This window comes from Myotis daubentonii, chromosome 2 (genome assembly GCF_963259705.1).
Source record: "Myotis daubentonii chromosome 2, mMyoDau2.1, whole genome shotgun sequence".
Classification (NCBI taxonomy): domain Eukaryota; kingdom Metazoa; phylum Chordata; class Mammalia; order Chiroptera; family Vespertilionidae; genus Myotis; species Myotis daubentonii.
The window spans coordinates 41809629-41826187 of record NC_081841.1 but is presented as its reverse complement, the minus strand read 5'-3'; positions in this window follow the sequence as shown (position 1 = coordinate 41826187).

Sequence of the window (16559 nt, the reverse complement as noted above, 5' to 3'; positions counted from 1 at the left end):
TGGTCCCGTGTCCAGCCACTGATGGGGAGGATTTCCGGGTACTGATGCTGCCCCTAAGGGGAAAAGAATTCTGCTCTGGAATGTTGTTGTGACTGCCTTGAATAAAATTCTCATGAAAAGTGGGACTTGGAGAGAGAGCATTGTGCTAAGTGAAATAAGTCAGTCAGTGAAAGACAAGTACCTTATGATTGCACTTCTATGTGGAATCTAATGAACAAAATAACTAACAAATTAGAAACAGACTCCCCGATAGAAAACAGACTGACAACTGTCAGAGGGAAGTTGGGCTGGGGGACTAGGTGGGAAAGGATTAAGCAAAAACAACAACAACAAAATACACAAAAAACACACACCAAAACCCAAAATTCATAGACATAGACAGCAGCACCGTGATTACCAGAGGGCAAGGGGAGTGGGGGAGGTAGAAGAGGTAAAGGGGGATAAATGGTGATGGAAGGAGACTTGACTTGGGATGGTGAACACACAATACAGTGTACAGGTGATGTGTTACAGAATTGTACCCTTGAACAAAAGAAACCAACAAGAGCTACATACCTATTATATATTGTCAAAGGAGATAAAAATAAATTGGAATAGAAAAAACACACAATGTGGGGGTTGGAATATGTAAAGGGACAAAGATCTGGGACTTTATGAGCTTACAAAACAAGTTATATAAATTGTTTTTGTTCCTGCTTGCAAGGAATGTTGGCTTAATAAATGTGGCAGGATCTGGTCTGAGACTTGTTTTTCTTATAACCTGGTAACAAAGTTGAGAGCACCTAGCTTTCAAGTTGCCCTCATGTCAACATTCAGTGAGCAGAAAGAGGAATCGCATGGGAGGTATTTAGTGGCACACACACACACTCACACTCACACACACTCACTACTATTTCTTTTTTTTTGTCTAAAGTTTTACATATGTCTTCTTTTATCCCAATTGATTCCCCCTCCCCCCAGTCATTCCCACCCCGGGCTAGCCCCCACCACCCCAGTATCTGTGTCCATTGGTTATGCTAATATGCATGCATACAAGTCCTTTGGTTGCTCTCTAACCCCCCTCCCCTACCATTTGTTTCTGGGTCTATTCTTGTTCATCAAATTATGTTGATCATTTTTTCCCACATATGAATGAGATCATGTGATATTTATCTTTCTCCAAATGGCTTATTTTTCTTAGCATAATGCTCTCCAGTTCCATCCATGCTGCTGCAAATGGTAAAAGTTCCTTCTTTTTTACAGCAGCGTAGTATTCCATTGTGTAGATGTACCACAGTTTTTTAATCCACTCATCTGCTGATGGGCACTTGGGCTATTTCCAAATTTAGCTATTGTAAATTGTGCTGCTATAAACATAGGGGTGCATATATCCTTTCTGATGGGTGTTTCTGGTTTCTTGGGATATATTCCTAGAAGTGGGATTACTGGGTCAAATGGGAGTTCCATTTTTAACCTTTTGAGGAAACACCATACTGTTCTCCACAGTGACTGCATCAGTCTGCATTCCCACCAGCAGTGCATGAGGTTACCTTTTTCTCCACATCCTCGCCAGCAGATTTGTTGATGATAGCCATTCTGACAGGTGTGAGATGATATCTCATTGTTGTTTTGATTTGCATCTGTTGGATGTTTAGTAACTTTGAGCATGTTTTTACGCTATTTCTTTATACCTTCCATGAAAAGTATTTCCAGCCCTAACTGGTTTGGCTCAGTGGGTGGAGCATCGGCCTGCGGATTGAAGGTTCCCAGGTTCAATTCCGGTCAAGGGCATGTACCTTGATTGTGGGCACATTCCCAGTGGGGAGTGTGCAGGAGGCAGCTGATCTATGTTTCTCTTTCATCGATGTTTCTAACTCTCTATCCCTCTCCCTTCCTCTCTGTAAAAAATCAATAAAATATATCTAAAAAATAAAACAAAAACAAATTTAAAAAAAGTATTTCCAAATATATTGCATAATTCCAAGTAAAAAAAAAAAAAGGGAAACTTTATTTCAAAAGGGAGAAATAAAACATGGTTAAGAAAGTTTGAGGTAATTTTCAGCTACTTTGACCATAACCTGAAAAGCCTCCAGATAAATTTGTTCCCTGAGTATTTGGTCTGATTACTTTTCTTTCTCTCCCTTCCTCCTCCATCATCCTGTCCTCACACAACAATTTGAAAATCAACTGCTGCTTGGATCTGACAGGCAGACCCGTCAGAACAATAACATGGCCTGGAAGTGTGTTCCTGATGCTGAAATAGAAAGGCTATCTGCGAACTTGGAATATTGGGAAGAGCTCAGCAACACTCTAGGAATTGTGAGGCTCTCTGTGGTGATTACATATTAACCACAAATACGGATTCGTAGGTAGTTCAAATGTCCAAGACCTGAGAATCAAAATTCCATTACTTAGAGTCACTTAGATATTATAAATATGAACGAAGGCTATCATAAAAAGAAGGCGTTCCAAGCAGAGCAGACAAACCCACGCTTGATGACAGAGAGTGTGCACCAGTGTGATTGTCAGGTGTCGGTGGTGGCTCTGCTGAACCAAAGGCGAATATGTTCTGATCGGGGAGGAGGCTAGATGGAGCAGAGGCCAGGATTAGCGTGGTAGTTAGGGCCCAGATTGTGAGAGGCCTGGAGTGCTGCATGAAGGAATTGCACTTTTATTCTTAAGACTATGCAGATTCTTGAGGAGTTATTGAAAGACTCTAAATTAGGAATGACATGCCAAGGGGTTAATTGGGTGTGGAGCAGAATAATTCAGTGTAGCATTTTTCAGGAGATAAAGGATCGCCTCTGGGTTGGGAGAAGACGGTGACAGGAATCCATAAAATGGTGGTGCTATGATACACTCCTCTTCCCCTCCCCGAGCTCCCACTGAGAAAAACAGAAAGACGATGGAACTAGTGGAGTTCAGCACAGCTTTTTGTTCTTGGTTAGGAAGACAAAGGGCACTCCTTCCTTCCCTTCTCCCTGGCTGGGACTACCGTGTGGTTGGGAAGCCTCCATTCCTTTCCAAAGCTGCTTTGACTTTTTTTGGCTTTACCCAATTTTATCCTTTTAAGAATTTTATCTTTTCAAGGGAGCAGACAGCCCTATAAGTCGTCTCTTTCCTGCTCCCTCTACAGGGGACCTGCAGGAGGGGGGAGTACTCTAAGGGGTGAAATGATGTTTTTGGGGATGAATACTGGAAAATGCAAAATTTTTCTCATAATCACCTTGCTTTTTTACACCTAAGTATGGCTTTATTGCTCAGGTTGGATAACTGAAAGCTTTAAGTTTTTTCCCCATTCTCTTTTCTTCTTCTTCTTTAATTAAGAAATGTAAAATTACCAGAGGAATGTTACCAGAAAGTTTATAAACTCTTAGGAAACAAGAAAGGAGACAAAACCCCATAGAACACTGAACAAAGATTATAGAAAGGGCAAGTGATGATTCTTTTCAGGCAAACCTTTTGCATACCCTCACTATGTTGTCTCACTATGTACTGACTTAAGGCAAATTGAATCCACACTGACTTTAAGTCTTCATGGGGGTTTTTCCTCCCTGTTTTTAAGCTACTGGGGAAGTCCAGCAGAGGCTAGGGCAGTGATGGCGAACCTTATGAGCTCGGCATGTCAGCATTTTGAAAAACCCTACCTTAACTCTGGTGCCGTGTCACATATAGAAATTTTTTGATTTTGCAACCATAGTAAAACAAAGATTTATATTTTTGATATTTATTTTATATATTTAAATGCCATTTAACAAAGAAAACTCAACCAAAAAAAATGAGTTAGCGTGTCAGAGGTGTCATAGGTTCGCCATCACTGGGCTAGGGGATGTTTTGGTTATAATTCAAGGACAGATAATCAGACCTTCTGGGAAAAGAAGGAAACTGATAGTTTAAATTAGGATCTCCTTGTATCCCAGAAATTCTAGTCCACATGTCCTATCCGTATACATGTTGTTCCTATGCCTTGACCTAAGCAATTTGGTCAAATGCAACTATGAGATCTTCTTTGGTAAACAATGGTACCTAACAATATTTAGAGGTTGCCAGGGTTAACTAAACCCTTCACCTCCCCACCTCTCTATTAAGTTACAAAGGAAACAAACAGACCAAATGCTCTCATGCTTACAGCCACCCACTAAACAAACATTTAATAATAAGCAGACATAAAACAACTCAGACAATTCATTTCATAGGCTTAACGAATCTCCAGCTCCCTGTTCTTTTGTGTATTCTGACAAGACCTAGCATGAAATACTTACTCAAGGTGAATGTGACAGTATTTTAAAGGCAGAAGTTAGATTTATAATCAACATCAAGCAATATGACTCTCTTAACAAAGTGGTTGGATCCAGTTCTGTTATAGAATCAATCTTTGGAAGCCTTTCTAGAAAGTGAAAGGCTCACTAGATTTCCATATTTATTTGAGAGTTCAAATAGATATAAATGGTTTTAGCCAATTTATGTATTTTGATTTCATTACTGAGAACTCTTTTGAATATCTGTTATATGATTAAAAGGCCACAAATCTTCACCAGCCTTTTTTCTAGCATTCATTATGTTAGTTTACCAGGCCTTTGGTATTGATTGGAGATAACGATATCAGAAAGGCTTGGAGTAGCAACCTCTGGAGCACAGATATTTCTCATTAAATGCTAGTTGGTCAGGCCTGGCTTGTACCTTTCTCATTAGGACAATAAACTACGCCCATACTGTCACTTAAACGAATACATGAGGAATATCACATTGTCTGTACTGAAGCATTTTAAGTTATCACGCTCATAACACCTGCTACTATGGACTCCATGCTTGTGTGCTCCCCTTCTCCCCTACTCACCCCCCACCGCCCCGAATTCATATGCTGAAACCATAATCCTCAATTTGGAGATGGGCCTTTGGGATGTAATTAAATCATGAGGGTAGAGACCCTGTGAAGGAAGGTTAGAGTTCTTATAGGAAGAGGCCAGAGTGCTAGCTAGCTGTCTCTGCTATGTGAGAACACGGCAAGAAGATGACAATCTGTAAACCAGGAAGAGGGACTTCGCCAAGAACTTGACCATTCTGGAACCCCAATTGCAGGCCCCTGCCTCCAGAACTGTGAGAAATGAATGTTTGTTGTTTAAGCCACCCAACCTATGATATTTTGTTATAGCAGCCCAACCTCACTAGGACACCTGCTGTAGTTAATTTAACCTCCTAGCCTACTAGCTGACGGAGGTCTCACGAGGTCCTCCCTATTCCTGTTCAACTGAGCAGCACAGACCTACATGCAAGCATTAAAAATGATGTGCTGCTGGTGCCCCTTTAAAACACTGAGGGCATTTACATGAAGCCACATCAAAATGGTCTTGCTACTTTGCATTTACTCATTCATATTCTTCAGGAGGAGAGCTTCAGTTTGTAAAATGGTCCAACATCGAATATGTCAAAGTGCAGCATACATTTAATTACATAATTTGATTAATAGTGCTTTAGAGAACACACTTGACATTTACTTAGGAAATTTGATTCCTTTGAGAATTGTTTATCACTAAAAGAGTACTCTAAATTTATATTGATGTTATCTTCTGAAACCAAACCTTTTCTTCAATAAACAAATCATGTCAATTTTAGTCATTTTTAAAAAATCTGGATTTGATGAGTTTTTGTGCGTTGTTATTCAACAAAGCCAGATAAAATACAGGATGAGCACCTCACTACTGCAAGATAAAAGCACATCTTTCAGTTGGGCAACACTGCAACTAACTTTCATTTTAAATCCTCCACCAAGGATATCTTTTTCATTGATTTTTAGACAGAGTGGAAAGGAGGGAGGAGATATAGTGAGAAAGAGAGAGAGAGAGAGAGATCAATTGGTTGCCTCCCGCTGGAGCCCTGATCAGGACCCAAGATCAAACCTGCAGCCAAGGTACGTGCCCTTGACAGGGAATTGAACTCAAGACCCTTTGGTCTGCAGGCTGACACTCTAACCACTGAGCAAACCAGCCAGGGCACAACTAAATTTTTTAGAAACTTCTATTGAGATCTATGTTTAAAAGACTGTTTTTAAAAATATGAGTAGTCAACTTACCAAACCTTTTTTTCTTTATTTTCTTATTAGACTAACATGGGCTTTATTTTATTACATTTGTAGTGATGTGATAGTAGAACACATAAATATGTTCAACTTGAATATTACAAAAAATAGTTTTTCTCCTTACCAGAGTTTACCAACCCTGTCTGTGTATTAGTTCTGCTCTCTAAGTCAACTAATAGACCATGATCGATTTGTAAATATTCCTCAGACTGTCCCCTTTATCACTGATGGGAAAAGGAAAAAGAGTCATTAGGTGAGACTCATTATTGAATGAAACCCTTATGACAGACAGGTGGAGGGCTCTGCTGAGCAAGTTGATGTGAGGCTGGGGGTAGAGTAGAAATAGGTTACCCAATAAAATACAGAATTCCAAGTTAAATTTGAATTTCATATAAATGAATGATTCTTTTAGTATAGGTATAAATGTATATACATATTCACATTAAAATATTTCTTATTTACCTAAAATTTAAGGTCTTTCGTATGTTTGATTCTGAAGCCTAGAAACTCTAGGTAGGAGATGGGGGAGATGGGAAATCTATATTTCAATTTTTGTCTTTGCCTGTATATTGTAAATTGTGTTTTTTTAAAAAATGGTGATCTTAAATGGAAGCTCCTCCAGAAAATCATTTTGAACTGAGATTTAGAGGGTTGTTTTCATTTCTACCTAAAACTCTATGAATCTTTCTTTCTGAAACCAGTAAATCAGACTAATGTGAAATACACTCTTTGTTATTTGGAAATGAGTAGCTGAGGGCCATTAAAAGGGGGAAATGGGATGGACATTACTGCCGGATCATTGGGGATTGGTAGAATTTGTGGGTTGTTTGGCATACAGTTTGACTATGGGAAGCTCTCCGTTAGTGTTTAAAATCATATACACTTGAGTCCAGCTACAACTTTTGATGTCTTTCAGTGTTTTCTTCCTTAAGATAGTGAAATAAATATAGCAATAGAATAACAATAATATTTGATTGAATCATGTCCTGGGGATTAAAGCAAATAATGTTACAGAAAAACTGGACCAGAACCAAACAGCGCTCTGAGAGTTTGGAGTTACACTTTATTCACCGCTGCGGGCTTAGGGAAATGAATCCAAATCTAAGCAAAGCTACAAGCAGAACTTCCCTTTTTATAGAAGAGCCAGTCCTTTGTGTGCTTGCTGGCGGCGGCCTTGAAAACTATACAGTTCTATCCGATTAAAAAATGCACCTGGCATGGCATTGGATGTATCTAGTCTCTAGCCTACAAGGTCAGGGAGCTAAGTTTATCTCCCCCACTATTCAAGCAGGCTAGAAAGCAAAGTTACTTTTTCAGAATAAGAGGCCGTCCAAAGAATAGCAGAGAATTCCAAACAGTGGTTTTACAGAACAGGGGTTTTCCTTCACAATAATACTTGTAAAATTCTTAACCTACTTGTCTTATACAAAATACTCAAGAAATGGTAACTTTGTTTTCTTAAGGCTTTTCAAAATCAAGTGTGTTTTGCCCAAAGTTGGATATTTTTCTTTAAAGACAAGTAAACAAGGAAAATTTGGGGGTTTACTGAGGACATTTCAGGGGAAAAAAACATTTTATTTACTATGTAAATTGGGCTAAGGAATAGGCTTGAAGGAAACTATTTGTCTAAAAGAAGGGCGATCATGAACAATTTGGTTTGTTTTTTTTTTCTTTCCTTTTAAAATTATCTCCCCTCTTTTATTGATAGATCTCTAGGGATTATCACCTAAACTCCCATTTAATATTTCAGTATCTGTCATGTACAAATATTCATTGTTTGAGTAAAGAGCTGAATTTATATAATCAGAATAATGATAGTCTAAAGGCCTATAGTGTTTTAATGCAGAAAAATTACATTCCCAAGTATTTGGAAGCCTTTGAGGATTTTATTTTTACTATTACTATAATAGGCTACTTCAAATATTTATTTCTTTTTAAACTTGATTTTTAATAATTATTTAAAGAATATAGATCTTCAAACTGATAGAGTGCAGAAATATGATATGTTGATTGTAGTTAGGCATGAGATAGGTAAACTTATGATAAAATTGGTATGTGATGACTACATTTTCTTCTTTGAGTGAAGCAAATCATCATAACCTGGTGAGGCAGAGCCTCAGAATCTCCAAGGATGGGATTGCCTTTCTCAGGAGCTTCAGCAAAGAGGTTCTGATTGGATTACACCTGGTCACGTTAACTAACTCATTATTTTGATTATTTTAGATGAAATTATTTCATTCATCTTTGTGGGTTGAGGAGGTTCAGTGACTCAGAAGTCAAGTTCTCTTCAGTTCCATATTTGAATCCTTTGGGTTTTTTTTCCCCACCTAATTGACATGGGAGCTGTTTAGGCAAACGTTTTCACTTAATAGGAAACTACATTTATTCATTCATGACTAGATGGACACAATATTCACTCTAAACAATTTACAGTTAAAGGGAGATGGACTAGCAGTGTGTATGGGTGGTTGGAAGTAAGTGTATATCTGGAAGAAGAGGGGAGATCATGGAAAGGGCCTGGGAAATCTTCCGAGAGGTCAAGCTTAAGGATGGGCTTAGAAGTGAGAATAGGCATGTGCCCCAGGACTTGACAACAACTGGTTTCAAAAGGAAAAGAACTGGAGCAGGTGGAGGGATCTCCTTGAAAAATGACCTATTTAGGAGATCTTAATAGGTAACCAGATAGGGTGAATTTTGCCTAGACTCAACAGAGTTAGAACTTTTGACTTACTTAAAATAAATGCTTTCTTTTTTTAGTTGACTAGAATAATAGCAAATGTCTCAGCATTTAATATGTAGCGGGTTTAAGCTCTGCATACATTATCTCATTCAATCCTCATCACAACTCCTTAAAGTACAATTGTTCCCAGTTTGAAAATGAGGAAATTGAAGCTCAGAGAAGTTTAAGAACTAGAGTCAAGGCTGAAACCCAAGTTCATCTGCCTCCTTAGTCTGTAGTCTGATTTGACCATTTTTGTAGGTTTCTTTTTAATTTAAGGGATGAGTGCTTAATATTCTTCTCTTTATACTAAGAAGACAGAAAATCAGCAGAAATTCTTTAAAATAGAATTATTAGCATGGCCTTTCATGCTGTTTCACCCACACACAAAGAAAATATATGCACTCAGAATTTACACAAACTAGTTACATAAGTGATTTATTCTTATTCCCTATTTTAATGGAACTATACAGTTGGGGGGGGGGCAATAGCAATTCAAATATTTATCTTTTGGCATATCCAAGAAAATAGAATTCATTTGAAGAACTAAAGTTGAAATGGTTGTCTATACAATTTATTTTTAATATTTTGCTATCTCTATCTGTATTTTTTTCTTCTTTTCTTAAAAAAATTTTTGTTGTTGTTAATCTTCACCCAAGGATATTTTTCCATTTATTTTTAGGGATAATGGAAGAGAGAAGGAAAAACAAAGAGAAATATCGATGTGAAAGAAATACATTGATTGGTTGCCTCCCTCACCAGCCAATCATTGCCTGGGTGGGGAGGAGGCCACAACCAAGGTATGTCCCTTTGACCAAAATCAAACCTAGGACTCTTTGGCCCATAGGCCGATGCTCTATCCACTGAGCCAAACTGGCCAGGGCATCTTCTTTTCTTATTGGAAAAGGAGATTGGAAGTTTCATTGTTAAATACATTGGGTGGTGAGGTCCATGTCCTGATGGATCAATGACTTAAAGATTTCAGGATGGCTGAATTTGTGATACAGATAAGAAAGTAGGGGATAAAATAGAAATTAGGCAAATAGAGCCAACTGAATGTCAAGACCCAGAAATGAGGATAGTTTCTGGATTCTTCTTTTCCTCCCTCAAGCTGCTTGTGAGCCCACCTGTGAAAATGCCATTCTTTGGGAGATAGTCTTAGAATAGTCTTCAGTATTTCCACTAGAGGGCAGTAATATCCTCTACTATCTTCAGTGATGGTAAATGTTCCTTAGTTTGATAGAGCAGAGAGGGATTAATCCAGCTAAAATTGGATTGCAGGGTGAATTTGGTACCAAAGTCCAATAAAAGAGCAGTAATATTATAGCAACAATTATAGAGCTACAAAGGATTTTTAAATCAAAGTTACAAATAAAATAAATTGCCACTGTTTTGTTTTTGTTTTTGTTTTTGTTTTTAAATGGAATGGTATCCAAATGCTGAGAATGGTTAATCCTGGAAGCTACTATCAACAGTCTTCAGTGAGACTTGTAAATGGGCATAATCATTGGTGTCCCATGAAACCATAGTGAGACTATCTTTCAGATCAGAAAAAGAAGTAGGGATATAGCATTCCTTCGGAGGAACTCAAATGTCTAAATCACTTTGTCTTGTGCAAGAGGTAGGTCTCCTGTCTCTAACTGCACTTGTCTCATTCAACTATTGCAAATTAGCTTAATGGAATTAGACACTAACATGGTATCAGAGGTGCAAAATGTTTACTAGGGAGAACACTTGTGGAAGGTAGGGGGAGAAAGCATGATTGGGCAGAGCATGAGGTTTAATTGTGATGCAGGCCTGGCAAAGCCTTGGCCAACCTGGCTGGGAGCTTTGGGGCAAGAATTTCCCATCAGTATTCTGTGTTAGACTGAACTGAATAGCATTATACCCCTCTTCTCACTCAGTCATAGATGTGAGCTCCATTGGAAGGGGCTCAGGAAGATCCTGAAAGAACTGTGAGGTGGAAACTGTGTGAATACCTGAAAGGTGCCTTGCTATAGACTAAATATTTGTTCCTCCAAATCCATATGTTGAAACCCCAGTTACTGGATGTGATGGTATTTGGAAGTGGGAATTAGGTTTAGATGGTGTCATGGAGATGGGGTGCCTTGATGGGATTAATGTCCTTATAAAAAGAGAGAGAACTCTCTCTCTCTCTCTCTCAAGTACTCTTTCTCCCTCCCCCTCCCGCTTCCCTCTCCCCCTCTCAGACATGTGAGGATACAGCAAGAAGATGGCCATCTGCAAATGGCTCTTATCAGACACAGATTCCATTGCCACCTTGATCTTGGGCTTCCCAGCCTCCAGAACTGTGAGGAATCGATGTTTATTGTTTAAAGCACCCAGGCTATGGTAATTTATTATAGCAGCCCAAACTGAGTAACACAAGCCTTTTCCTACTACCACAGTTAAATTCAGTTTTTGGATGTCAGATAAAATTGCTAAAGGCGCTTCCACCGTGTCATTCTAAAAGACTCCTTGTTCAATGCAAATTTCCTAAAGAGTAGATCTGCCCTATGATCATAGTTTTGTTTTTCCATAAAATTATACAGCTGAAGAATAGCAAAACCTTACTCAGGACAACCTACTCATTCTACATATGTGGAATGTGAAGACGAGGTGATAAAGTAACCTACCTAAAATTGCACAGAACAGTTAGTAGCAGAGCTAGAATTTGGATCTCGTCGCAGTACTTAATCCAGTACTCATTCTAATTTGCTGATGTGTGTCAGCCTGGCCATACACTATTGGCAGGTACCTCCTGTAATCAGCAGAAATCCACCCTGCCCCCATTCTCTAACTGTTGATATCTTGCTTTCATGCCCGAGTCAAATGCTGTCTCCATTCTGTTTGGTTGAATTTTCCTTCACCTGGTGAGGAAGGCAGTATAAGGTGATACAAGTTTCTTCCTAATTGGAAGCCAACATAGAGTAGATTCACTGGAACTCTGCATGTTTGCTGTTAGTGTGGGAGGTAAACGAGAGAAAAACAGCAGTAAGAGAGAAGGGAGGAAGTTGAACAGCTAAGGAAAACTTGAGTTGTGCCTCAAGCTTGTCCTGATTGCATGAATCAATTCTTACATACAATGACAGGTTCTTATGTTATATACCATACCTATGTTATTACATTTTAATCACTGTAGACACTGGGTTGGAGGTTGGTCACTATTGTCCCCTGTTACAGATGGGAGAACTGAGGTGGGATAGGTTAAATAGTTTGCACAAAGTCTGACAGGACTTTCTTCCTCCCTTCTTTCTCCTTTCCTTTTATTAATTCATTCGATCTTTAAACACACATTTCATTGCCTATTATACGTCACACACTGGCATTATATGTAACCTACACTGGACTGTGATGATTCCTTAAGAAAAAGAGATTTAGTGATGGTTATCTTGTTTTTGCTCTGTTTTTGTAAGTCCATTCTGACTAGTGTAAAAGTATTGGTCAAAGTCTGTCCTTGTGACTTAATGCACTGAAAAAATATAGAAGAATTAGTTTTCTTCTAATATGAAAAACACTTGAAATGGTCTGATTATTGTGATGAGAATGTGTGACAATTCATTGTAGTACTCACAGTTCTAACACATTTCCTATGGTATGTGTTTACACATATTATGAAATTTGTTTATATACTTGAATCTGATACTTTTGTTCTATATGTGCTACATACAGTGTTTTGTTGTTCTAATTTGTAATCATTTTTCTCTATCTACCTATAATCTCTCTTAATTGTTTATCATTTCCTTTAGTCTGATAGTGTATTTGATGTATCCTAAGATGTTTCTTTAATATTTATGATATTTTAGAGTTCTTACATACAGATTAGTCATTTTTAGCCTTCTTACAACTTTCAAAAATTTGATTAAGTAAATGTTTAATGGTGCACACAGTTTTTGATTGAATACATAAAACAGTCCAAAACTCACATTTTTAATAAGCCTCAATGTAGTGTATTAAGTTCAAAATCAGTGGTGCATGTTTATACTTAGGACATTGCAAAATTGATTTAAAAATATTAAGTCAATGCATGTTCAGAAATGCATTCAATTGTTTAAAACCAGAGACTGGGGATTAATTCATAACCTGGACATGTGCCCTGACCGGGAATCAAACCAGCGACCTGTTGGTTTCTGGGTTGACGCTCAATCACTGAGCCACACTGGTCAGACTAGAGTCTCAGTACATTTCTATGGCCATCTAGGCCAAAAGAAAACCTCGTTATTATGCTTATTAAGTTTAAGTGGCCTTGCCCAAGCTACTTAATAAATATTTGTGCCTTATCAACTTAGGAAAGTCGAAAACCGAATGCACACAAGCACAAGGAAGAAAACCTGTAATACTTAGTTTCATTCTTAAATAACTGCAATTACTTTTTAATGGAATGTGTATCTGTTGAGTACTACACAACTTCTAACCTTGGAATATCTTTGGACACCATCACACTCATGTCCACAATGATTTTTGCACAGTCCTTACATTTTTATCACAACAAACACCAAAAACCAAGATTTGCAAAAATATGACATCATTGAAAGGAAAGCAGTGCAAACTCACATTGAAACTGTAAACCTACTTGAGCTAGTACTTTGTATTTGACAGATCTGTTTCCTCAAAATTTTAAAATATCCCTCGGAACCCTGTGAGTTTGCTGAGGTGCTTTTTTAAAAAAAATATATATTTTATTGATTTTTTACAAAGAGGAAGGGAGAGTTTTTTATCGAGTTAGAAACATCGATGAGAGAGCAATTTCGATCAGCTGCCTCCTGCATATCCCCTACTGGGTATATGCCCACAACCAAGGTACATGTCCTAGAGTGGAATCGAACCTGGGACCATTGGGTCTGCAGGCCGATGCTCTATCCACTGAGCCAAACCAGTTAGGGCTGTTGAGGTGCTTTAGAAAGCCTTGAAACCCAGTGTGAGAACTAAAGTACTGAGAAATGGCCATGGGAGTTTTCAGTGGGAGTCATAGATAGGGAGACTATAGATCTCATTGTCCAAATAGAGATAGCAAATGTGAAAACGAAAAGGGGCGCTATTAAGTTGTGACAACTCAGATTGTCTGGGGAAACTGGAAACTATTAGTTAGCTAGTAAATTAGGTGGAATAGCAGAGTGAAACCTTGGTTTGAGTGGCTTTAAGAAAGAATGGGCCTGGCTGGTGTGGCTCAGTGATTGAGCACTGACCTATGAACCAGGAGGTCACGGTTCAATTCCCGGTCAGGGCGTATGCCTGGGTTGTGGGCTTGATCCCCACTGCGGGGGTGCAGGAGGCAGCCAATCAATAATTCTCATCATTGATGTTTCTATCTCTTTCTCCCTCTACCTTCCTCTATGAAATGAATAAAAATATATTTTAATGAAAGAATGGGAGAAGGCACATTGGAGACAGTGAGTACTGAAGAAAACTAGTAGCTGAGAGCACAGCCCAGTGTCTGTGGAGCTGGTGGAGGAAGAAAGAACAAAATGGCAGGAGGAGAGAAGCAAGAGACCAACCAGAGAAGAAAATTGCATGGTGGCCATATTTAATCAGATCAAATACAAAAAGTAAGCCAGATGAATAACTGAAGTGTATACACTGGGTATGTAAGCAAGACAAGAGGTTTCTGAGCAACTGCGAAAGGGTGGAAAAGAACAGCAGAGTAGATTTCACTCTCTAGAAGGGACGGCTGGGCCCACCGCTAGGTGAGGTTGCACGCCAAAGGGCTGAATTATTTTAGAATGCAAGAGACTTGAGCATCACCTCACATTTTTGTTTTAAAGCATTTGGTGGGATGTGATCTCTCATCTTTGTAACTGCTTTGTATCTTTTGTAACTGCTTATGATCACTGACTTTATTCCTGTGGGAAGAAAATCCTGAGACACACTTCAAGGACCATTTAAACTCTCATCTCTTTCTGGTGCTTTCAGAAACCCTCTGAGAGTTAGTCTATTTCATTCTTCTTGAAACTTGGTTGTTTTTGTTTTTGTATTTAGTCCTTGATTGATCTCTTATTTTCAGGGTGCACGTCTGGCCTTCCAAGTCACCATAAACTTCCTGAATGGGGCCCCTCCCAGGACACATCAGGCTTGCCCCACCCTCGGCCTCTTGCCCTGGCTGTTCACAAGGACGCCCTTCCTCCTGCTTCAGATCTTCACTCTAATGCCCCCTCCTTAAGGAGGCCTGCCCTCCACTCACGGAAATCGCAACCCTTTTTCTCCGCCCAATTCCTGTTTCTCACTCACCCTTACTCTGCTTCATTGTTTCCTGCAGAATTTTCAACTTCTTACATATAGTTATGAATGTTTGGTGTTCATTTTCTGCCTCCCTCCAAATAGAACATAACCTCTGCCTTTTTTAGGGGACGGGATGGGAACCTCTGTTCACTGATGAATCCTAAAGCCTTTGGTAGAAGATGCTACAGAAGTCACTTACTGAGTGAACACGTTTGTTCTTTATACATTTTCCTCAACGCAGTAAATCTCATCGGTGGCTTCAATAAGTCTTCGTTAATTTCAAAGAACTGACTTGTGTTGGTTCAAAACCTTAAAGTTCTGTAAATACCCCAAATGACAACAATGGCTTCCTTTAACCTTCAGTGCCAGAGCCCGTTTTTCTGTGTAGATTGGCCAGTCAAAGGTTGTTTCTTTTTTGCTCAAGCCTGGAATGAAATGTTTGTTGAAATTTCATTGACTGCTTTTATGTTCCACATTTTTATTTAGCATTTTTAAAAATTGATTTTATCTTTTTTATTTGCCATTTTTTTTGTTCCCTTATACTTTTCATACAGCTTGCTGCCTCACGATTCTATTCGATGATACTGGCTTAAAAAATAAAACAGATTTTCCTTTTCTCCAAAGAAATAGAAAACTTTCCTTTGCACTCCAAGGGGTATGCAGGAGGAATACAAGCATGAATTCAAAGCTAGGACTAAGACTCAGCATGCGCTTTTCTTTACTAAAGTTGGAAAAGTTGAGCTCAGAAGCATTGTTTGGTGTGGTTGAATCAAGTGAAACTACGTGAAAAATAAAGGCTTTCCATAGTCTTACAGAAAAAAAAATGAATTTTGCTCTTGAAAGAAAAAGCCCCCTCGCCTCCTTTTAAAAATGTCCTCAGGTGAGGTTTTTTGCCATCAAATTTTTCTATTTATGTCTGATGTTTTCCCCAATCAATAGAAATCAGCAGGACACTCCAACAGGAATTAGTGTTAATTCTCTAAGATAGAAACTGCTTTTAGGAACTGGATTTAATCCTTTTTCTCTTTCACTTCTTTGGGTTTATTTCCAGTTTTTATTTGTAGCTTGTTAACACATTGAATGCTTGTTTAGTGGCTTTGGTTTGGGGTATAAATGATAATTAATTGTATTAAGAATGAGCCATCTAGTGTGGGGTTACTGCCTGCTGACTCGCTCTCGGTCACTGGCATCTGCACGTTTTACATGCTGTCAGAACCTAGCCAGTAGGTGGATTAGGCAGCGTGTTCATCCACATCATGTCCTGAATATCCTTTACGGGCTCAGAGTTCTGTAGGGCAGCCCAGTGCTTATTCTCTTTCAATTAATAGGCTTTATTTTTTAGACTAGCTTTATGTTCACGGCAAAATTAGCAGAAAGTACAGAAAGTTTCCACATATGCCCATTCTTCCTTCTCCCCGCCCCTGTGCACGTGACACACACACACACACACACACACACACACACACACACACACACAGCCTGCCATACCATCCTACCATCAACATTCCACGCCAGAGTGGGGCATTTTTTATCATCTATGAAACCTCATCGACACTGATTATCAGTCAA